Source organism: Triturus cristatus, chromosome 2_1 (genome assembly GCF_964204655.1).
Source record: "Triturus cristatus chromosome 2_1, aTriCri1.1, whole genome shotgun sequence".
Classification (NCBI taxonomy): Eukaryota; Metazoa; Chordata; class Amphibia; order Caudata; family Salamandridae; genus Triturus; species Triturus cristatus.
Genome location: NC_140581.1, coordinates 871,222,100 through 871,245,127, shown reverse-complemented (window position 1 = coordinate 871,245,127; position 23,028 = coordinate 871,222,100). Strand labels below are relative to the sequence as shown.

The 23,028-nt window shown below is 42.6% G+C and overlaps 1 long non-coding RNA gene across 1 annotated transcript in view; it reads right to left on the bottom strand.

Moving 5' to 3' along the window:
- The window catches only part of LOC146866012 (uncharacterized), an 84,022-nt gene that overhangs the window by 7,203 nt on the left and 53,791 nt on the right, over positions 1-23,028 (bottom strand). Inside the window, exon 3 of the long non-coding RNA XR_014976749.1 lies at positions 238-366. This is a non-coding gene — a long non-coding RNA (uncharacterized LOC146866012). The remainder of the gene's footprint in view (positions 1-237; positions 367-23,028) is intronic.

Genomic DNA, 23,028 nt, shown 5'->3' with positions numbered 1-23,028 from the left:
CTTGTAAATGTGCTCCAAAGTGTCATTGTAGGACTAGGAGAAAGAATGTTGGCTGTGAGTTAAAACTATTGTTTGATCGCTCGCTTCCATCTCTGGAAAGTAGTCGGAAGAAGAAGAAGCAGGGGATGGTAAATGCGAGCCTCTAAAGCTGGGAGCTAATGTAGTCTGTTGGTAACACTAAGGAGAATTTGAGCCAGCATTTTACCGCATAATAGAAGAATCTCAAAATGGACTTACCCCCCCACGATCTTCGGGGCTGGGGAACAGCTTAGGGGTGGAGCACTGGGCATCTCTGACGGTCGGAAAGACAAAAACTGGCCTTGGAGATAGTCACACTAGATTCAGAAAGTCCCCGTACATGACATACTGAGAAAGAAGAGAGGAAATGTACAGGAGGTTAGAAGAAGAAGGACCTGCAGGGCCAAGGTAACACAGTGAATGAACCTTACAGCGTTTGAGACCAAATTCAAAATAAAAGTAGAGTCTTGTTAGTGATTCCCCAAAAAGATGTTTAGAATGGGTAATTCCCACACAAGCTAAACCAAGTAGCCAGATGAGAAATATTGTGAAACTGACACTTAGAAATAGTGAGATAAAGGGCATTACAGTAGTCGAGATGCGAACCAGCAATTGCTCAGATGATCAGAACATGAGATTTGCCAGTGAGAGATGGCAGCAGCAGTAGTAGTAGTAGTAGTAGTAGTAGTAGTAGTGGTAGTAGTAATAAAAAATGTATTGTTCGATTATTTAAACTCATACCAATTTCAAGTATAAGATTGATCAATTACATGCAATGCAGTAAAAAAACAATTCTATTGATGAAAGTTTCAAGATACTCCAGTAATGATCGTTAAGAATTTTGCTGTCCGTCAGAGTTCAGTGTCATCCTCAGTATTCAAGCAGTGCTGAAGGAATTCTTACTACTAAAGCTGCCCCGTTTTATATAAATTGGTATTAAAGTTTACCTCTTTCTGTTTTTTAGTTCAAGGAAAGTAGCAAAAACGATTTAATAAGGTTTTATTCTGATACTTGCATAGTCTGCAATGCCATGGTTCCTGTGCAAATTTAGCCCAACCCACTCTGAAGTCTTTTGATGGAAACAGCAGAAAGAGCATTGTTATGATGCTCAGTCTATTTTGCTCGTTTGTTTCCTCAGGTAGCGTTGCTTGGTTAAAAAGTTCAACGAGTCACTATTAAAATCGGATTTTTTAATTGAATGAAGGAGGTGTAGTCAGTGACACGTGAAATAAGCTGAAGTTGCCTAAGATCGTTTTGAGAGATCTGTTGTAGCCTATGTTCATCCATTCAGGAGTGAGCTCTAGATCTGCAATGGCTTTGCGTAATTGGAGGGCCCAGAATTTGTAGGGCCATCCTTAACTTTAAACAGTTTTTGCAGATGATAGGTGAAGGTGTCAGCTTTAGCTTTCGAGATACTGCAGATGAGTGTTGTTAATGCAACGTTGCATGAAGGCTCCTGGTTTGTTAAAGCAAATTCCAAACGCATCTGTGATTTTTTTGTATCATTTAGAAGTAAGAAGACTTTTCTGTGAATTTTGCATTGTAGTATGTCCAGCAGTAGGCACGCAGCTGCCTTGTATTACATTTCTTCACAGAGCCACACAAGGCCACGCAAATCAGGTCTCGCGTTGCTGTGTCAACATTACTGTGAGAAATTGGGTTGTTTTTTGAGTGGGGTGTTAACCCTGCTCAAGCAACAGCCACAATTCCTGCCAGGGTGAACCACAAAAGTCACCAAATTAACATGTGCTTAGCCCTCTGGTAGCTTGGCACAAAAGCAGTCAGGTTTAACTTAGAGGAAATATGTAAGTATTTGCAGCACACAAACTGTAATAAAGTGAAAACAAAAGAAAAGAAAAATCCCACACCAATCTAGAAAAATAGAATACATTTTAATAATTTTTGGACACCAATATGACAAAACTCCAAACAGTAGAACCAGAGTTATACATTTTTAAAGTTAAGGTAAAAACTAGTGCTTAAAAGATCAAAGAGCCAACCATGGACATTTAGTCGAGAAGAGAGGGTTAAAGCAAAAAAATATGACCAACTGGGATGAAGCACGAGTTGGATACAAGATGCGGATTGGGCCCAGTTGATGCTTACCTTCTGACTTAGAAGAAATTTGAAGAAAAAGTCACTGAGGAGGTAGAAGCTCAGCTGGGCAAGGCTGTAGGTGGTATCTGAGGAGGAGGCATCGTCGGAGCTTTTTTAGACCTTGGGGCTCTGATCAAGAGGTTAGTCAATTAGCTCTTGGAGTCACTCTGGTAGTCCTTAGTTCAAGGAGTGGAACAGGGTTCAAGAAGCAGGGCAGTCCACTGAGGGTTGAAGGCAGGCTTCCGATAGCAAATTAGTCCTTTTAGGTACAGCAGGCAGTCCTCTGAGAATCCTTACACAGGTCCAGAGAGTCAACTAAAGGGTGGATCTGAGGGTCCTATTATCATACCTGGTGCCTTCTTTGAAGCAGGAGATGTTTCTGGAGAATTCCTTTGGAAATGCTTGAATTGTTCTGACTCCCCTGCCCTGGCTCCTAGCCGTCAATCTTTGTGTGAAAGCAGAGCACAGACTATTCAGTAACAAGTGGAGCTGTGCCCATCTCCACCCCTTATCCAGGCAGTGCTGGCCCATCCAGGCACACCTAATCCCTCTATTGTGTGGGTGTCTGAGAGAAATGAACCCAGTCCAATTGCCAGCTGCACCCAGATATTTGTTCCAGTGACAGGCTGCAAGCATATCAAATAGTTACGGCAGAAAATGCCAACTTTCTAAAAGTGGCTTTTTCAAAATTGGAACTTAAAATCCGACTTTACCATTAAAGAGGGTTTTAAATTGCAGACACCAAACGTAAAATGTTTACCGTTCCCAATCAAAAGTTTGCACTTATTAAATGTAATAAGGGGCCCAATGTTATCCTATGGGAGAGGTAGGCCTCACAGTAGTGGAAAATGAATTTAGGAGTTTTCACTACCAGGACATGAAAAACATAAAAGTCCAACCTTTAATTACAATGCACCCTGCCCTATGGGCTTCCTAGGGCCTTACTTAGGAGTGGCGTATATGCAATAAAAGGGGAGTTTAAGGCTTGGCAAGGGGTTTATATTGCCAAGTCAAATTAGCAGTTTAAAACTGCATTCAGGCTGCAATGGCAGTCCTGGGACATGTTTTAAGAGGCTACGTAAGTGGGTGGCACAATAAGTGCTGCAGGTCCATTAGTAGTATTTAATTTACAGGTCCTCGGTATATGGCATACCACTTTACTAGGCACTTATAAGTAAATTGAATATGCCAATCAGGAGTAAGCCAATGTTACCATGTTTTAGGGAGTGAGCACAAGCACCTTAGCACTGGTTAGCAGTACTAAAGCCAACAAAAATAAATTCAGCAAAATAGGGTGGTGAAGGTGAAAGGTTTGAAGGAATACCACTGGCTGAGAGGTCTAACAATTACTGTAGCCTTTTGCTATGTCCTTGCTTCGCCTTGCCTAACGCAAGAACAACACAAAGACTTCATATATATGGGCAGTAGCGTTTAATCTACAGATGGCAAACATTGAGGTGGATGCTTTGCTCTTGATATCTGCCAGTTGATATCATGGGACAGTTATCAGAGAGTCATATGCCCAAATAGTTGCGTAAATCAGTGTGCAATAAAGTGACTTTGTTCAGTAGTCCAGTGTTGTTTTGCTTTATATTTCCTTTTCCCAATGATCATTATTTTTGTTTTAGCTTCCTTGGCTATGAGCTTATTTTGCTGCTTGTAAATGTGGAGCTCACTCAGTGCTCGCTAAAGGCCCACACTCGTTTAGTCAAATATTACTAAATCATCTGCATATTGAAGTAGCTGGATTTATTTACGATCTGATCTTGGGGAGAAAAGATCATGCTTTGGCTAAGGATGTTGCGATGTCGCCAATAAAAAGGCTAAATAGAAGTAAAACCAAAACGCAGCCTTATTTAAGAGCAGTGACTGTTTTCATTAGTTGAGTGACCTGATTGCCTGGTTCCATTTTCATTCGCACCCAGGTTCTGTGTACAGTGAGATAATAGCTTTCAACAGAGATTTTGGGATATTCCATTTTTTCAACGTGGAACACAATATGTTGTGGTCTACTTTTTCGGAGGCCGTTGAGTAGTCTATGAAACAAGCAAAAAAGCGGAGGACCAGATTTATTGATAGAGTTATGCTCAATGTAGGTTAGTGCTTAGTTGTTGTCGATTGTGCTACAGTTAGGCCTGAAACCAGTCTGAAATAATGGAATTTGTTTGTCGCAGGGCCATCCTTCCAACTCCTCCAAGAGAATTTTGTCATAGGCTTTGTTAACGAGCTGGATTTTGCCTGTTGCCTTTCTTGATTATTGAATGAAAAATAGAGCCACTGGACCTGTGGAAGATGTTATGTTATGTTAGAGGCATTTGATATAGCACTAAACGACTCACACCCAGAGGTGTATCTGGGCGTTAGCAACCAATGGCAGCAAGTGCATGAAATCCATTAAAATAAAAAAAATGTTAGAAGCTTTTGGAATGCAGAATGATCCTGGCACATTCGAATTTGCAAAGGAAGCTTGTTCCAGTGGGACGGGGCAAGGTGGGAGAAGGATCTGTCACCAAATCTAGCAGTGCAAATGCGATGAGTTTTTAGAAGAGCTTGGTTCGATGATCTGAGCAGCCAAGTTGGCTGGTATAGACTGAGTATGTTATACAAGCATGAGGAAAGTTGTGTAGTTAATGCTTTGTGCGCTAAACAGCACCGTTTAAATATAGCTTGTTTCCTGATAAGGAGCCAGTGAAGGGCTTTCAAAATGGGAGCAGAGGATGAGCGGGAGTGGAGGTTGCAGATTAGGCAGGCTGCGGTATTCTGCACCACCTGGAGTTTGGCCATCAATGGCTTGTTTGCTGCTGCTAGCAGTGCATTCCCATAGTCCAGGTGGCTGGTAATCAGTGCCTGGACTAGGGTTTTTGTTGATGACACAGGGAGCTATGGGAAGGTTTTCCTGAGCAGTCGCAGACTGGAAACACAGGTGCCACATATGGTGCTGATTTGGATCTTCATAAAAAGTGCCTGAACTAGCTTGACACCAAGGGTTTTTTACTACCAGTTTAGGGCAAGGGGTGGGTCCTAATTTGACGCACCACCAATTCACTGACCAAGACACCAAGCTTTTCCAAACAGCATTATGTCCGTTTTTTCACCATTTAACTGGAGACAGTTGTCTGCAATGTTCCTCATGCAGACCGCAAGCCGTGTTTTCACCATATCAGGAGCATGCCCAAAAGAGATGACTAGCTGGGTGTCATTAGCATAGGACACAATGTTGAACCCGCAGGATCTGACAATCTGTGTGAGCAGGGCCATGTAGACATAAAATGTTGTTTGGCGCATTGAGGAACCCTGCAGGACTCCTCTGTTAACCTGCATAGAGCAGGAACTGAAGAAGTTTAAAGTGATGGTTTGGGTACGATTGCTAAGGAAGTCCCTGAGTCAGCGTAGTGCTCTGCCATGTATACCCGCATTGTGCAGCCTGTGGATTAGAATAGAATGTGAGACTGTGTCAAACGCTGCCGACAGGTCCAGCAGAACCAGCATTGCCAGAATACCTGCATTCAATGAGAGTCTAATGATGTCTTGACTGTGACTAGTGCAGTTTCCATTCTGTGCAGAGCTATGAAACCCAATTGCAAGGGATCTAGGATCTTGTACTCTTCCAGATATGCAGCCAGTTGTTTGTTTAGATCAGATCAGAAGAGGACTGACCCTGGTGTCTGAGACTTGAGAAGAGCCCTACTCAAAGGACTCAACCCAGTATCAAAGCGTGAGTGGAGTTAGCATAGTAAATACACACCACATTTACAGTCAATGGCAGTCCACATAATGATCGATATGCAATGCTGTGTGCATGTGTGTGTGTGTGTGTGTGTGTGTGTGTGTGTGTGTGTGTGTGTGTGTGTGTGTGTGTGTGTGTGTTTGTGTATCTCCACTGGATGCGAGGGGAACTTGCATTACTGTCACCTATACAGATGTGCTTAAACACAACAAACCATGGAAAGAAAGCTTTAACCATGAAAACAGCACACGTCTTGGGAGAAACAAAATCTTACATGAACTAAGAGGGAGGCAATGTAAATTCATTATTAAATTTATCAGGACTTATTTGTAAAAAAAAATACTTTTTGTATTTTTTATTTATAGGTTTTTCACAGTACCTTTTTAAAATAAAATATTTAAAAAACTTAAGACATAACAACTATAAATGTCAACTTATATATTAATTTAGATAACACTTCAAGTACGTTTTTAGTTATGACTCTGCTTATATAGTGCTTCATGAGGAAAGACCTCTTTCTAATATGGCTACCACATCTAGGCACTTCAATAGATGACCCCTTGATCATCACTTCACCCATCCTCCTTATGGTGTACCCTGGTCAACAATGAAAACATAGCTAATTCCTTTCCTACGCAAACTCAAACAGTAAATGGTGATGATCCTGCCACTCATAGCGTCTGATTAGCCAAACTCTCAGGCCATGATTTAGAGTTTGGCGGATATCCTGTTTTGAGGGTTGGGTGTTTTTTGGCTACTTTTGCGGTACTTTGTAAATACCTACAAATTAACTACATTGTGGCTGTCCACCACCTTGCCTACTACCCACGCTCTGTCCCTGATCTTATGGCTGGGAAAGAGCCACCATACTTGCAGATAGCCCCAGTTTTACTTTCCATGTCCAGATGGCCACAAATCCGGATACTGAGAGACAGGATCAGGCATTTAGGCCCACACACGTTTAGTAATGGATTCTCTCGACTAGTAAACAAGTATTATCAAAATGTATTGCAACATTTGAAACAGAATAATGTGCACAGGTGTGACTATGCAAGGGCTTGCATGAAGAACAAAAAATAGCAAAGACAACATTAGTGCCCAATTACACCAATAAGGTACGAACATACTACACCCTTCACTGTGAAAAAGAAGTGACTAGATGGTTTGCGTTTACGGCAAGCAGTGGCAACTTCTATTGCCAGACAGCTGCACTAAGCCAGCATTTATATCAGCACCTTCCCTTCTTAAGCCTTGATGTGTAAGAAGATGCAAACATGGCTCGACCTGAAGCGGAATGTAGCACATAAGCATATTCAATATTACAAATAGCTGTAAAGCAATATCGCTGAGCCATAGAACAAAAAAAACGTCGTCCTTATAAAATAAAGAAGTGATATATATGCTGCGTGTTTGAAAATGTCTTGAAACAGAAAACAAGGTTTCCTGTTGGCAATAAGTAATGGGAAAAAATAAGCATGGGGTGTAACTTGCACTTGCAATTGTCTGGGCAACAGTGGCATCTTGTGGCTAGTTATTGTAAATCTTACACGGTTCAACAGTAGGGAGAGGCAGAAATTGAAAGGAGTGATAGCAAACAAGAAGAAATGAAGTATGAGAACAAAAAAACGAAAGGAGAAAGAAAGCAACAATTAAAAATGGAAAAGACGAAAAGTAGGGCGCAAGAACAGAAAAGGAAAGAGAGTAGGAAGTGAAAGGAGATCCTGAGACTATTGAGGGGCCGAGAAAAAAGCACCGAGAAAGAAGCATGAGAAGAAAGAGGAGTGATAAAAAAGGAGGGAGCAGGCAAGAGACACGAGTAAGACCAATTAGTGGCAGGAGGAGGGAGGGAATGAAAGGACAGACACAGCCTAGTAGGAGGGAGGGGGGGGGAGCGGTGGAGAGAGGACGAAGAAGGCAGTATGAAAAGAGCAGTGAGGCGGAGAGGCCTTGGAAGAAAGGGAACAGGGAAGGGTGAAGATGATAAATGAAGCGAGGAGTAGATAGAAGGGTGCAGTGGAAAAGGAAGCCATAAGATGGAAGAAGGGGAGAAAGACAAACAGAAACAAGTTGGCGAGCAAAGAAAAAAACGTCACGTTAGAAGAACCAGTGTGGAGGAGGATTGCATGATTATAAAACTTCCTTGCAATGGCTTACCCAAAGAAAATCTGAGAATGGCAAAATAAAGGTCTATTGTTTTTTTAAATTAAAGACACTGTAAGAAGTAGTGTGCTGTTATCTTAATTTTATGTAAATAGCAGCCAAGATAAGCAACACATTACACTTCACAGGATTCCTTGGAAACACAAGTAGCAAAGTGGGGTGTAAATGACAAAGAAGGAAAAAACATCCCAGTGAGAGCAGGGAAGTCAACATAAGTGCAGTAGATGAAATAAAGCATAAGAAGAACATTCCCCGAAGGAGTGACACAGCTTAGTTCTTGCAAGCTGATGTCTGTACTGTGATGTGGCGGATTTGCATCAGGTAGATTTCTGGTGAAAACTCAAGTACAAGCTGCACTCAAGTGGATGGACCTTTAGTCCTGGACTGAGACGGGACTCAACAAATCAAATACATTCAATACAGAGAAGCATGCTAGGCCCCACAATCATGACAGGGAGTAGTCGATTTGCAAACCATGAAGGTTTATTAACAAATTATTACAATTATCAGATCATTCAAATTAGTCATAAATCACTAATCAATACATGAATGTATTAGTCTGTATAATTCAAAGCAATTCATATTGCAGATACAAAGACACACTGTTTAAAGATGTCATAATGTAAATCAAAGCAGGCTCAGTTTCCCATGAAGGTAAGTTCCCTAATACACTAAGGGGCATATCAACAACAACCGGCGATAATTATCGCTCAGCGCTCTTAGCGTGAGGATAATTATCGCCGGCTCGCGTGAATTTTTATCGCTGAGATAGCGTGCTATTAGCAACGCTTATCTCAATAGCGATAAAAATCTACACTCTAACAGGCTAACGTGAGATTATCGCTGGAAACCCAGCGATAATCTCACGTTACCTTGTTGATAGGGACAGACAAACTTAGCCATGATATCCTCCTTCCATAGGATATCATGGCTAAGTCAGAAAAATACCAGACGTAAAAAAGCAGCGTTAACCGCGGTTAGCGCTGCTTTTTTTGTCTCTAACAGGGTTAGCGACATTCTTGATAATAGGAGAAATGTCGCTTAGTGACATTTCTCCAATTATTTTACTCTGGAACGCCCCCTTTGCATCTCATTAGAGATGCAAGGGGAAGCGTAGAGTAAAAGGGTGCTAACATGCAAATTTGCATGTTAGCACCCTGTTGTTGATAGGGCGCTAGTTTTATCTCTGCTTTTTGGGCTTTTAAAGCCAAAAAAGCAGAGATGAAGTCCTTGTTGATATGCCCCTAAGTTAGAGGAACAGGGAAAATTGAGAAGAAGTCGGCAGAAGGTGTCAGCAAGTAGAACCTCTAAAGGCAGAATCAAATAAAGATTCAGTCAGGTAAGGGAGAATGGATTTGCCAAGGTGTCTTAGTTTCTCAGGCAGGAGCAGATAAAGGAGGAGAGTGGAAAGGGTATCAGATCTGACTAACTCACCGATGAAATATTAATTTTTATCTTTCCACTATACTTCACGCCCCAGGGTTCCCATGAAGAGAACCAATCAGGATCGAAGAATTCACAACTCAGTTTCAGCCTTCTTCCCTGCCACCAAACAATCATGTCTCTGCTGCATGATCTTCAAGGGATATCTTGTAGTGGGATAATACAATTTGGTCAGCATGTTCTCTCTCACAGGTGGGAGGTTTATTATTCAGCTCTTCATGCAACATACCCAGAAAAATATTCACACAGAAACTTAAATAGTATGATAAAGTTATTAATGTGGACTGGTGTAGCTTGACTCCTGAAACAAGAGGAAGGAAAACATGCAGCAGACAGAAAACATTTCCACTTAACTCAAGCTATTTAAATCGAGGCCTACTGTAACTATTGTCAACTTTAATGTGAAAAATCACACTTTATATATGTGAATGCCTCGTGCAGATGAATGCAAAGCGTGTGCATTGTGCACAAATACTGAAAAAGTATATTCAATCCCAATACACCGCTGGTATAGCTTCAAACCTAGAAGAAAATATTCATGCAAATATATGTTGTGAAGATTTTTATTTGGGTTTGAGAAGTCTTAACAAAGAGACAGAGAGGAGCTAACACTTGCCTTTATGTCTTTAGCAAAATCAACATGTTCCTGCACTACTATATTAAGGAAAGTTAACTTTTTGTGCAAAACCGAGACTCCTATCAAACTTTGTTTAAAGCATATTGCAGTCCATCAAAGAAACATGAGCAATTATATATGGTCTGAGAGTATACTTTCTTGACCACTCAGACAACCTTGGGCTATCCATTAGTACGGTGACAAGTCAGAAACCTCTAAAAGCCAATGCTCCTGAGATGAAAGAGACACAAATTCCATGGTGTGCACTTCTGCGGATGTCAGGACCCATTTAATCCCATAAATCAGAGCCAGTGGAGAAAGGGGTCCATGAAGCTTGTGGAATGAAATGAGAAAATAGGCAAGAAGATCACTCTTATAGAATGTGTTCTCTTTCCATATAACTTGTTTTAATCATCAGACAAAGCTCAGTTTGAGAGCATTAAGAAAATAAGGACATTTGATATGTACTAAACAAAATGTATTCTTCTAGCAATAGGGAAAAAAACAAAAGAAAAAAAGAGGTGGAAAAGCATAAAGATGCAACCATTGCCAGAGCCTCTGGAATAAGTCCAACACTGAGTGAGAGGGAAAGGTAAGTAAAGGGAAATTATGCATAAAAATCTAGTATAATCATTGAATGGCAACTATCTCAAAAAATGGGCATTTATCGCCTGTGTTTTCTTAAATTAGATTATAACCTGGAGGCTGCATATAGATCTCTTCAGTCATATAGAATTATAGAAGGGGAACAGTAAATTACAGGGATGTTTTTCACTGACAGGTTCTGAGTGACATGAAATAGACAGTGAGAATGAAGCTCGAACTGTCTATGAAGTCATTCAGCACCCTCAGGTTGCAAATATCCCCATAATTCACTTTTTACCCATCTATAATTTTATGTTATGTATGAACCCCAAAATCATCTGCCTCAGCTTTCAGCTGCTATGCAAAGGCAGAGGATGATGGGGGAGCCATACATAGCAAAATACCTAACCTCATGTCACCCACCCCACTACTCTGTGTGAATTTCCTTCCCTCTCCTTCAGAAGCTGTGCTCCCTGCATTCCAGCGTTTCTCTGACAGACTCTCACAGAACCCAGCCACATCAGCCTGGAATTACCTTATTATGCAGCAACAGTGAATTATGAGATTTTTAACACACCCGTTACTACTTCACCGAAGTGAATGATCAGATTTAGAATCTGACATTCACACTAATGACTCTCAGTGAGAGCCATACATAACAACCGAATAAACTTTCTCAAAAGGATTGGAACCAGAGGCATGCAGGTTACACACAAGGCTATACCACACAGAGCTTTTTATTATTCTGCTATTTCATTTCCATTGTCTTTTCCCCTTTTCTCTTTATGTATTCCCTTTGTTATTTTATTTTTGCTAATATCTCTAGTTTAATTATTTTCTTTAGCTCAAGTATTTTTTGGGCACATATCTAACTCTCTCCCCTTTTTCTTCATGCTGTATCCCATTTCAACTTTCAACCTCTGTGTGTTTTGTGTAGTGTCTCTCTCTTTGTGTTTTTACACTTTTTTCTTTTCTGTCCTCCTTTTCTAGCAAGTTGCATATACTGTTTTGAATCTCATTTTCTTCTCTTTTCTATTTTTTTGCTGATGTGATCCCTTATCAGTCTTTCACTTCTCTTATTCCCAGTCTCCATCCCCTTTAATATATTTTTCATTCATTTCCTCTTCACACTCCTCTCTTCTTTCAGCCTCCTTGTGTGCAAAGGTGTTGATGATGTGACAGGCAATGCATGGAAGCAAATTCAGCAACATATTGGTGGGACCCAGGTCAGATGAGCAATGCCACTGAGGCAGATATCATGTGCAGCCATGGGTTACTCTGAACTATATGGATCCCCCAACATTTTCCTAACCAGAATCCTCTGGAAATTTCAAATTTATCTAAAAAACATCATATTTTCCTTACATTTCTGTCTGGGATCACCGCGCCAGCACAAATTAAAATGATACGTCACTTGTTTGGGTGACCGATGCAGAATCGCCTAAAAATGTATATAAAAAAAATATAGCGCTTAAAGCTCGCTGTGCTATCTCCTCAATCTCTATGTTTTTGGCCTTTTTTGGCCTTTCCCAGTCACAGGCCCTTGGCCCACTCACACAAGTGAGGTATCATTTCACTCAAGAGACCAAGGGGAAAACTGGTTGGTAAGAAATTTGTGCTGGTGCTGTGATTCCATACAGAAATGTGAGGGATGTGATTTTTTTAGCTACGTTTACAGGGGATTCCGGGTGAGAAAACGATGAGGGATGCATGCAAGCCACACCTCCATGACCTCCCCCGGGTGTCTACTTTTCAGAAATGTCTGGGTTTTCCCTAGATGACCGCCTAGCCCTGGAACAAAAACTCAGGTGCCCCCTTGAAAAAACCAAGTGGTTTTGTGATACATAATTTCAAGCCACATTTGAGGTTTGCAGGGGATTCTGGGTAAGAAAACATTAGGGGATCCACACAAGCTACACCTTCCTGAACTCCCCCACATGTCTAGTTTTCAGAAATGTCTGGGTTTGGTAGGTTTCCCTAGATGGCCGGTGAGCCGGGGACCAAAAACGTGAGTGACTCCCTTGCAAAACCAGGTTGTTTTGTGATAAATAATTTTGATGTCTCCACAATAGGTTTTGGGCCATTTCCTGTTGTAGGCACTAGGCCTACCCACACAATTGAGGTATCAGTTTTATCGGCAGACTTGGGAGAATGCTGGGTGGGAGGAAGTTTATGGCTCCCTGCAGATTCCAGAACTCTCCATCACAGAAATGTGAGTAAAATGTTTTTTTTTTTTTACAAAGTTTGAGATTTGCAAGGGATTCTGGGTAATAGAACCTGGTGAAAGCCACACAAGTCACCCCATCCTGGATTCCGCTGTGTGTCTAGTTTTTCAAAATGTATAGGTTTGATTAGTGTCCCTGGGTGCCGGCCGAGCTACGGGCCAAAATCCACAGCTAGGCACATTGCAAAAAAAAGGGTCAGTTTTCACTTGAAAAATGTGAATAGACCACGTTGTGTTTTGGGCCATTTCCTGTCACGGGCACTAGGCCTACACACACAAGTGAGGTACCATTACCCTGGGTGTCTAGTTTAAAAAAATGTACAGGTTTGCCAGGCTTCCCTAGGTGCCGGTTGAGCTAGGGCCCAAACTCCACAGCTAGGCACACTGCAAATAAATGGGTCAGTTTTCACTGGAAAAATGTAATTTGTGCACATTGCGGTTTAGGCCATTTCCTGTCCCGGGCACTAAGCCTACACACAAAGTGAGGTACCATTTTTATTGGGAGACTTGGAGAAATGCTGGGTGGGTGGAAGTTTGTGGCTACCAGCAAATTCCAGAAGTTGCCATCACAGAAATGTGAGGAAAATTTGTTTTTTTTTAACAAAGTTTGAGGTTTGCAAGGGGTTCTGGGTAACAGAACCTGATGAGAGCCACACAAGTCCCCCCATCATGGATTTCCCCAGGTGTCTAGTTTTAAAAAATTTACAGGTTTGCTAGGTTTCCCTAGATGCCGGCTGAGCTAGGGCCCAAAATCCAAAGTTAGGCACATTGCAAAGAAAGTGTCAGCTTTCACAGGAAAAATGTTATGTGTACCAGTTGCATTTTGGGCCGTTTCCTGTCGTGGGCACTAAGCCTACACACACAAGTGAGGTACCATTTATATCAGCAGACTTGGGAGAATGCTGGGTGGGTGGAAGTGTGTGGCTCCCCGCAGATTCCTGAACTTGCCATCACAGAAATTTGAGGAAAATGTTTTTTTCCCACAAAGTTTGAGTTTTGCAAGGGATTCTGGTGAAAGCCACACAGGTCACCCCATCCTGGATTCCGCTGTGTGTCTAGTTTTTCAGAATGTATAGATTTGCTAAGTTTCCCTAGGTGCCGGCCGAGCTACAGGCCTAAATCCACAGCTAGGCACATTGCAAAAAAAAGGGTCCGTTTTCACTTGAAAAATGTGAATAGACTGCGTTGTGTTTTGGGCCATTTCCTGTCACGGGCACTAAGCCTACACACACAAGTGAGGTACCATTTTTATCAGGAGACTTAGGGGAAATCAGAATAGTAGAACAAGTATTATTACCATTTGTGTTTCTATGCTTTTATACCTTCTAAATTTAAGACAGTGTGTAAAAAAGAAGTCATTTTGAACATTACCCTTTAATTCACATGCTAATATGGGTACCCACAAATTCAGGGATTCACAAATAACCATTTCTCCTAAACTCCATATCTTCTTCCCATTTCAGAAATACAAAGGTTTTCTTGATACCAATGTTGTACTCTTTACATTTTAGTAAAGGAATTACTGTATACCCGGTACACAATGAAAAACCATTGCAAGGTGAAACGCAGTTATTGGCTCTGGGTACCTCAGGTTCTTGGTGAACCTACAAGCCTCATATAACCAAGCAACCAGTAGGGACACAGAGACGTAGCGGTATATAGCTTTAAAAAAAGAAGTTAAAAGTGAAAATGTAGGCACAAATGGCTGTTTTTTTCAACTAAATTTCAATATTCTTTTATTTCAATTGTTACTTTCTATAGGACAACCTTCAAGAATCTTCACAAATTTCTCCTTGCTGAATTTAGAATTTTGTCTACTTTTCAGAAATGTATGGCTTTCCGGGATCCATTATTGGTTTCACACCCATTACTACCACTAACTGGAAGGAGGTTGAAAGCACAAAAAATAGGAAAAATAGGCTATGTCCCAGTAAAATGGCAAAACTGTGAGGAAAATGTTGGTTTTCTGACAAATGTCTGCCTGTTCCTAAAAGCTCGGAAGATGGTGATTTTAGTACCATTTGCAGGGAAAAAAAATGACGCTTTCTTCTGCAGCACTTTTCCCCCAAAAACCCAAATGTAACTGTATTATGACTAATTTCTCAGTTCCCTCCAGTGGAATTCACAAACCCCTGGTACCTTTAGAATACACAGGATGTTGGAAGAAAAGGACGTAAGATTTGTGTGGATACCTTATGTGGACAAAACGGTATGGGGGCCTAAGAGCAAACTACCCCAAATATTAAAAAAAGGGCGTAATGGGGGGCGGGGTCTGGCAGCCAAAGGGTTAAATTGGAATCCAACATGTCTGCTTAGGTTGTGTAATGACTTTCCAGTTTTTGCAGAAAATTGTTGAGAAATTGGATAGGATCCTTCTGTTCATTTAGGTTTATGAAATTCTATGAAAATTGGATTATAACATTTTTTATTTGCACATTTTGCATTGTGAATTCGTTTTTATTAGTAGATTTTCTAGCTTTTCTGATTACTGACTTGTACATTCTGTTATGTTTGTGTAAGCATAGTTTGTCAGGAGTGTTCTTTGTTTTGAGCCAGGGCCGTTTAAGCTTTGTGATTTGTTGTTTTATCTTTTTTAGTTCTGCATCCACCCAAAGGGCTTGTTTTCCAGCCACTCGTAGAGTTTTTGAACCGAATATATTGTGTTGAGATTTGGTTTGATGCTAGTTGTGTTTCTAGGTCCCCAAAATACAGTTTCTTCTAAGGTTGATATGTAGTTGCAAATAAGATGGTTTTAGGTGTGGTGGGCAGTGGTGTCTTGTGTTGGAATGCTACCAGGTGGTGATCTATCCATGTGACTGGGTTACTCCTTTAGAAGGCAAATCTGGTGTGGCAGAAATGACATCGAAGATGTGCCCGGTGAAGTGTGTGGGTTTGGGGAGGATCTGGGGTAGGCTGCGTGTGTCTAGGCCAGTGATGATAGTTCTGGGGTGGGGCATATTAGGATTGTTAACCCATATGTTTAGGTCACCAAGGCTGCTACAGCTTTGAATGTAGTGTAAGAAGGTTTGAAACTGTGTGCACAAATGTGTCTGGAAATTTTCCGTTGCTAGGTGGTAGTCCGTAAAGGAGAAAGTTGGCATAGGCTTGCATCTGACAAGGAGGACCTCACAACCTTTGGATAGATTTGTTATTTCTTTAACTATAACAGCTAGGCCACCTCCTCTTTTGCCTATGTGATTTTGTGTAACAGTATGATAGTCTGGAGGAAAAGTTTCACACAATACTTAAGCCATGTGATCCCACAACCATGATTGAGTTATGAAGAGTGGATCAGGTTGTGTGTCTGTGAGCAGGTTGAAAATGTGGTACTTGTTTTCAGAAAGGAATCAATCATTTGTTAATAGACAGTGTAAAGAGGGTGTTTCGGAGGATGTGTGAATTTGTTTTCCGGAACAGTGAGTGGTGTCCTTTGAACTAGTATTAGGTATACTATTGGTGATGACATTTGTAGTGTCCTTCCAGCCCAGGTACTCACCAATAACCACATCACATATGTAGAGTAGTTTGTACATGTCTTTATTCCACTGCATGTAAGTGAGAACTCCACAATCTAAGCCTGCCTTCAACTCATCTCTCCAACGCTTACATCACAGGCCTATAGTGTACGGTGGGAGCCAAAAGAGTTCCAGCGTTCTTTTATTTACAAGACACTATATCTCCTGCTTTGTTAAATTAATCTAAATAGATAATTACGTGAATAAATAAATACACAATAAATACATGAATAAATACAAAGATAATCATAGAAAGATATGCAGTAACAATTTTCAATTGAGAGTCGTGGCACCTGAATCACATGCCCTGATTGGGTCCCTGGAAACCAGAAACTGGCAGTCGAAGTGTCAGTGATCTGCGTAGATGAGGTGGAATTATCAGCAGACAGTCCTCAACCATCTGTCGGGACCCAGTCTCTGCACTGACATCGATGTTTGGTGAGGGATGGGTCACATGTCAAAAGTGAGAGGAATCTCTCGTAAGGGACTTCCCAGGACACTGGGCCTTCACCATGTGTCCTTTGGTGTTAGTGATGGTAAAGGGTTCAGCCTTTATTTTTCTGTGTTGTCTGACAAGCACTCGATCTCCTCTTGTGAAGGTGACATCTTTTCCCACGAAGTCGTCTGTCAGCATATAGTTTCACCTTCTGTGTGCGACCAAAGTCCGTAGACTGGATATCTTCCTCATTCTAAGATCTGTGGTTGCTCCATTGGGGCAGCTTGGTCGTCATGGCTCTTCCAAACATAACAGTTGCAGGGTTTTCCCGTGTCGGTGAGTCAGGGGTCGAACGGTAAGCTGAAGAGTAGTGTTCAAAACTATTTTGAGGTCGAGCTTCTCCACTGCAGCAGGCAGAACAGCTTTCTTAAGAGTGCTCATGAACCGTTCTACCAGACCATTGGCCTGGGGCCAAAGAGGACTGCTTTTTGATGCTTTATATTGAGGTAATTCAGAACGTCTTTGAATTCTCGACTATTAAAAGGTGGGCCATTGTCAGATTTTAAGACTGTATGTACACCCCATGTAGCAAAGATGCCATCTAACTTTTGAAAAACCTTGGGCCTGATTCACAAGGTAAACTTAGACCAAAATACTAAGTTTAGACCTGAAGTTTAAGTTTAGACCTAAATCCTAACTTTACTACTATTAAAGTTAGACTTTTGGTCTAAGTTTAGACCAAAAGTCTAACTCAGTCCAAAAGTCTAAGTTTACTTAGTAGTAAAGTTAGACTTTAGTTCTAAACTTAGACTTCAGGTCTAAACTTAGACTTTTGGTCTAAGTTAACTTTGTGAATCAGGCCCGTATGATCAGTCCCATATCAGCAGCAGTGTTGAAACTCGGCAAACAGTCACTTGAAGCTGTTCCTTGAAATACATGAATAGGCGCTTGTACAACAGTTTTCTTATGTTTCATTGTGGCTACAAACGAACCTTGACTCTTTAAGGGTGCTGAGGCAGCTCATGTGTAAACTTTAGTCTTTGACTACATAAATTGTTGTAACAGAGATAATTCTTTATACTTTTCGTCAGGCATGATACTTATTGAAACACTGCTATCAAGTATGAATGGTATTGAACACCTGTTTATCTTTAGAGTGATTTTCGCTTGTGTTTGAATGTTTGTGGTGCTTTTTCTTGTCTATTTTTCTTCACTTTGGATTTTTCCTCACATTCGACTAGTCCCAAATGCATGCCTTTTTGAAGTAAACATCAACATTGCACAGTTGTCATTGTCACTTCCGCTAGAAAATGATACTGAGGAACTCTTTGTTGATGATTTAGACGATGATCAACTACATTTGGTGGCTATTTGCCTCAATTGATGTGACCGCTTAGCCTTGTGGGAGAGCGTAGAACGTCGCTGAGGCAGCGTTTGGTTGGCCATATTGTCTGCAAGCTGTGATGCACTTAGTTTTCTCTTTGCCTTGCATGTCATCACGTTTTACCACAGCCAATGCATATCTTCCCAATTGCGGGACATTTATCTTTGTGTGAAAACAACAGTCCACATTTGTAACATATTTTCTTTTTCTGTGGAGACATTGCCTTGTGTTCCTCTGTCTTGTACTTTGCCTTACTTTTCATGCTTAAGACTGACGCACTTTGGGTGCCTCTGGCCTCCATGTCATTCGCTTGACAATCAGCACGCTCTTCAGCACAGACAGCCTTGAGGATTTGTTCTAAACTCAGAGTTTCCTTCAGCATTCATCATGGAAAGGAATCTGACAGGCATCCAGCAATTACTCTCAGGCAGGTAACTTCCTCATCATTAAATTCACTGAGTTTACAGTGTTTAACCAGATTATCCAGTATCTCAACAAACTCATCAATGGTTTTACCTGGTATCTTGACTGAAAATGTATCTTTCATAATCCACATTTGGCTCTGGATTACATTTGACATTCAAGGCTGTTTTGATTTGATGGTGCGTCACTTCACCTTCTTGTGGTATCTTTTTCACGGCTTCTTTCACCCCTCCACCAGCCATGTTCTTTAGATACTTTATAATCCTTTTATCTTCTTTTTTATCTATTGCATCTATGAAATCTTCAAAAGTCTCTATCCATGTAGTCCATCTATTGCCAATATTCTGTTTCTTAGCTGTATCAAAGGCGGATGGCGGTTTTAAGAATGAAGCAGCTGTATATACATTGGTGGATAGTAGCGATCTCTCAGGCGTTTCTAGTGGAATTTGATCAGACAGATTTCCTCTAGCGGGAGAAATTGTGGGCGCTAATGGGGAAAATGGATGCTGAGGAAGCACAGATCTCTCTTTTGTGTAGGCTACATTCTAACACCACTGTTGCCATAAGATATAGCCCTCAAGGCGAAAAGACCAAGCCTATTGTCTCCACGGAAAGTGTTTGGGAAGGGTGCATTTTAGCTCCTTTTCTCTTCTAAATCTACATCAATGGCCTAGAGGCATTTTTATTAGATAAGGAAATTGATTTTCCCCGAATTGGGGGCAACGTGGTCCCGCTACTATCATATGCGGATGACACAGTGTTAATGGCTCTGACAGCAAACAGCCTCCAGAAATTGCTCAATGCTTTTACAGAGTTTATGGTGGCGCTTGATTTGAAAGTAAATTTTAATAAATCGTACAGTTTGGTGGGTGGCCCCAAATTGCCTAAAACTAGACATTTTGTTGTAAGGGATAAGAGCATTGACAAGCTAAATAATTTTACATATTTAGGGAATATTTTTAATATGATGGACTGGAAGCCACTTGTCACTGCAAGGGTGCAGTACACAAGCAGGGTTGTGGAGGGGCTATTCCGCTTTGTCTGTAAGCTAGGTCATAAGCCGGTGACAGAGCTGGTTATCCTTTACAAAGCCAAATGCTTGTCTGTTGCATCCTATGGGGCAGGGGTTTGGGGCTACCACAAAAGCCACCCCATACAGGTTCTGGAAAACAAGTTCATAAAAAGGCTATTGATGACTCCAAATAGCGCCCCCACACTCTTTTGTCATCGAGAGCTGGAGTTGAAATTTTTACAGGATCGCATAGATATTGCCCCTTTGCTCCTATGGGCAAAAATGTGGCTGTCTGAGAAATTGGTGTTCTCAAGGGATGTCATTAAAGATTACATTAATCTAGATAGTGCACTGTTGATCCCTTGGCTCTGTTTCGTGAGAGATAAATTCAATGAGATAGGTCTGGGGCATTACAATGACAATCCTGCTAGTATACATACAAACGCGAAAGCCATCATAAAAGAGGCGCACTATTGTGGGGCAAACATGCGCCACTCACAACCTGAGGCGACAGGTCCCCCATGCTTGCTCCCTGCCCAACAGCAGTTTTATCTAACTTTTACCACTAACGTACAGACATGATTTCTTTTAACTAGACTTCGCTTATGCACTTTGCACATTTTGTAATGGCATTCACGAGACAATCAGGATTGGTTGATAAACTCATGCCCTGTCCGTGCGATAACTTGGCAGCTCAGAGCACCTTGCACTGTATGTTATTTTGCCCCCTTTATAAAGAGCCATGGGGATATTTTTTAGCTCCACTTCTAAGGGAAATCCGGTCTTGTACATATATTGATGGTTTTAAATATCTGCACTCTTTGGCTACCTCTGCTATTTGCACTGCGGTCTCTAATTATATTAAAGTTGCAATGGCTATTAGAAAGTGTTATGAGCTATAGTAGACAAACAGGAATGCTTTATCCCCATGAAATGTTATGGTTGGTGATATATCTCATTGCTGTAGGTATTTTGTATTATGGATTAAACCCTTTTTTAACTGTTTGAACCCCATGAATTCTTCCTTTTACTAGTTTTATCTATGTTGTTGTACAAACATGTCATGAAAAAAATATGTATATTTTTTAAATTGTAATGTCTGTTTGTCGAACTTTTATGGTCCTTGGAACCGAATAAAGTTATTTTGACTTGACTTGATTTCCTCTAGCGCCTTGTGACGTGCTGGCTTGGGGCCAGCCTTAATGACTTTTGGAGCTTGGATCTCACCCTGGCTCTCCATTGGAGCTCTTTACTGATGGCGGTCTGTTGAGTTATTCTGGGACCCTATGTGGTAGCTTGGTAGTGGAGTGACTTCTTCGGGGGAACAGCTCTAAAGTAAAACCCCCAACCTTCTGGGGCCTCTTCACAGCACGTTGTTGTACTATGAGTCGTTAGTGTTAGTCAGTCAAAATTAACTTTATTCAGCCAAAGGCCAAAAAAGCTCAAAAAGTGATTACATTTTTTTTTTACAAGTTTAGATAAATATTATACAAATTCAAAATATACATCTTATCTAAAAATCAAAAACAATAACCATGAGCGCGCAACCAAGATGGCCGCGTAGGTGCGAGGCTCCCGAGGACCACCACGACCTCCTGAATTAATCCTGCCTAGATCCTGTCCTTGTTGAGGGGACTGCATCGGTGAACCCGAGCTGAGGCGCCATCCGTTTTTCGTTTTCGAATCGGACCCCGGACACCGGTGGGAGCACCGATTGAAGGTTGCGGCCTTCTCCGCGCTGGCCCCCCGGATTGGAGTAGTGGGGCGATCCGGGGACAAAGCGAACAACAGCGGCGGGCAGGGCTGGGCGACTCGCGTACCCCGTGCTTTCACTTTCGCTTTTGCGCTCTCCTTGCCCTCAAGCGAGGTAGGGTTGCGGAGCGGGGTGCGGTGGTGTGGCCTTGTCCAGGTGCCCGGCTGACCCGCCGGCCGTGAGTCGTCCTGCGGCCCAGTGGTCGCCCTCCCCCCCCCGGAACCCGTGAACTGGTTTATCGGCCCTTTCGAGGTGATTGGCACGACGGTGGGAGAGCAGGCATGTCCACCAAACAAGATGGCGACCGGGCGAAGGTGAAGACGAACCGCCGCGGCCCGGCGCCTCAATCCAATAGTATGGACCGCTACACCCTCCAGAAGGGATCTCCGGAGACATCGCGCACATCCCCGGCGGGCCCAACGGAGGCATCTGCTCAACCGGTGGATCTGACCCTCCGGGACGTCATGGGCGCCATCGCAGAGATGAAGGCCTCGGTGGACCAGCGCTTTGACACCCTAGCGCAAAAGATAGACTCGGTCCTGGTGGATGTTAGCCTTGTGAGGGCTGACTTGTCCAAAACCAACGACCGGGTCGATTCCCTGGCCCACACCACAACGAGCCTCACGACGGACGTGGTGGCCCTCCAAAAGGAGGTGCGCCGGCTTGGCCAGGCGAGCGCCCTGATGGACCGGCGACTGGAGGATTCCGAGGGTCGGGCCCGGAGGAATAACGTTCGCATTGTGGGGGTGCCGGAGGGACGAGAGGCGGAGGCGGCAGATCTTTTTGTGGAAGAATTGATCCTTACCCATCTCCAGCCCCGGGGGCTGAGTAAGCTTTTTGCGGTGGAACGTGCTCACCGGGTCCCTGGGGGCAGACCTAAGGCCGGTGCCCCGCCGCGGCCTCTTATTGCCCGGATTTTTAATTTTCGGGACAGAGACGCTATCCTGCAGACCTCCAGGCAACAGGGACCGGTCAAGCTTGATAACATGGATGTGCATTTCTACCCAGACTTTACTCCGGCGGTCCAAAAACAGAGATTGAGTTTTCTCGGAGTTAAACGTCGCCTACGGGACCTGAACCTTAAGTACTCAATGCTTTTTCCAGCTAAGCTAAGGGTGGAGGTGGATGGGCACACGCACTTTTTTGACCGACCCGAGGCGGCTGGGGACTGGTTGGACACTCTGCCTGGAGATCGGGGCCGAGGGGGTGGGGGGGGTGCGGTTGGCGGGGAGGGCCCGCCGGATCGGAACTGAGGGGTTACGAATAGGCCTGGCTCTGGACAACATTCCTTTACCATGTACGGATCGTTTATGTTCCCCTCCTATGGAGGTCGTGTGGGGTCTGCTGGGGGATTCCCTCCTCCTCTGGGGGACTAGTTAGTTTTTCATCTATGGGGCGACAGGCACACTGCACTTTGGGGGGGCTGTCTGGGCTCATGCAGGGGTGCAGGGAGGGGGGAGTTCTGTTGGGATGGGTGGGTGGGGGGGAGGTGTTGTTTGTTTGCACCGCAAGGCAAGCCCTTTACTGTATTGTTGCTCTCGAGATGCTCTGTGGGGGACGACTGATTGCTTCTACGTATGATGGGGGGTAGGGATTTGACTGTGTTGTCATGGAATGTTAACGGCCTGGGGGACA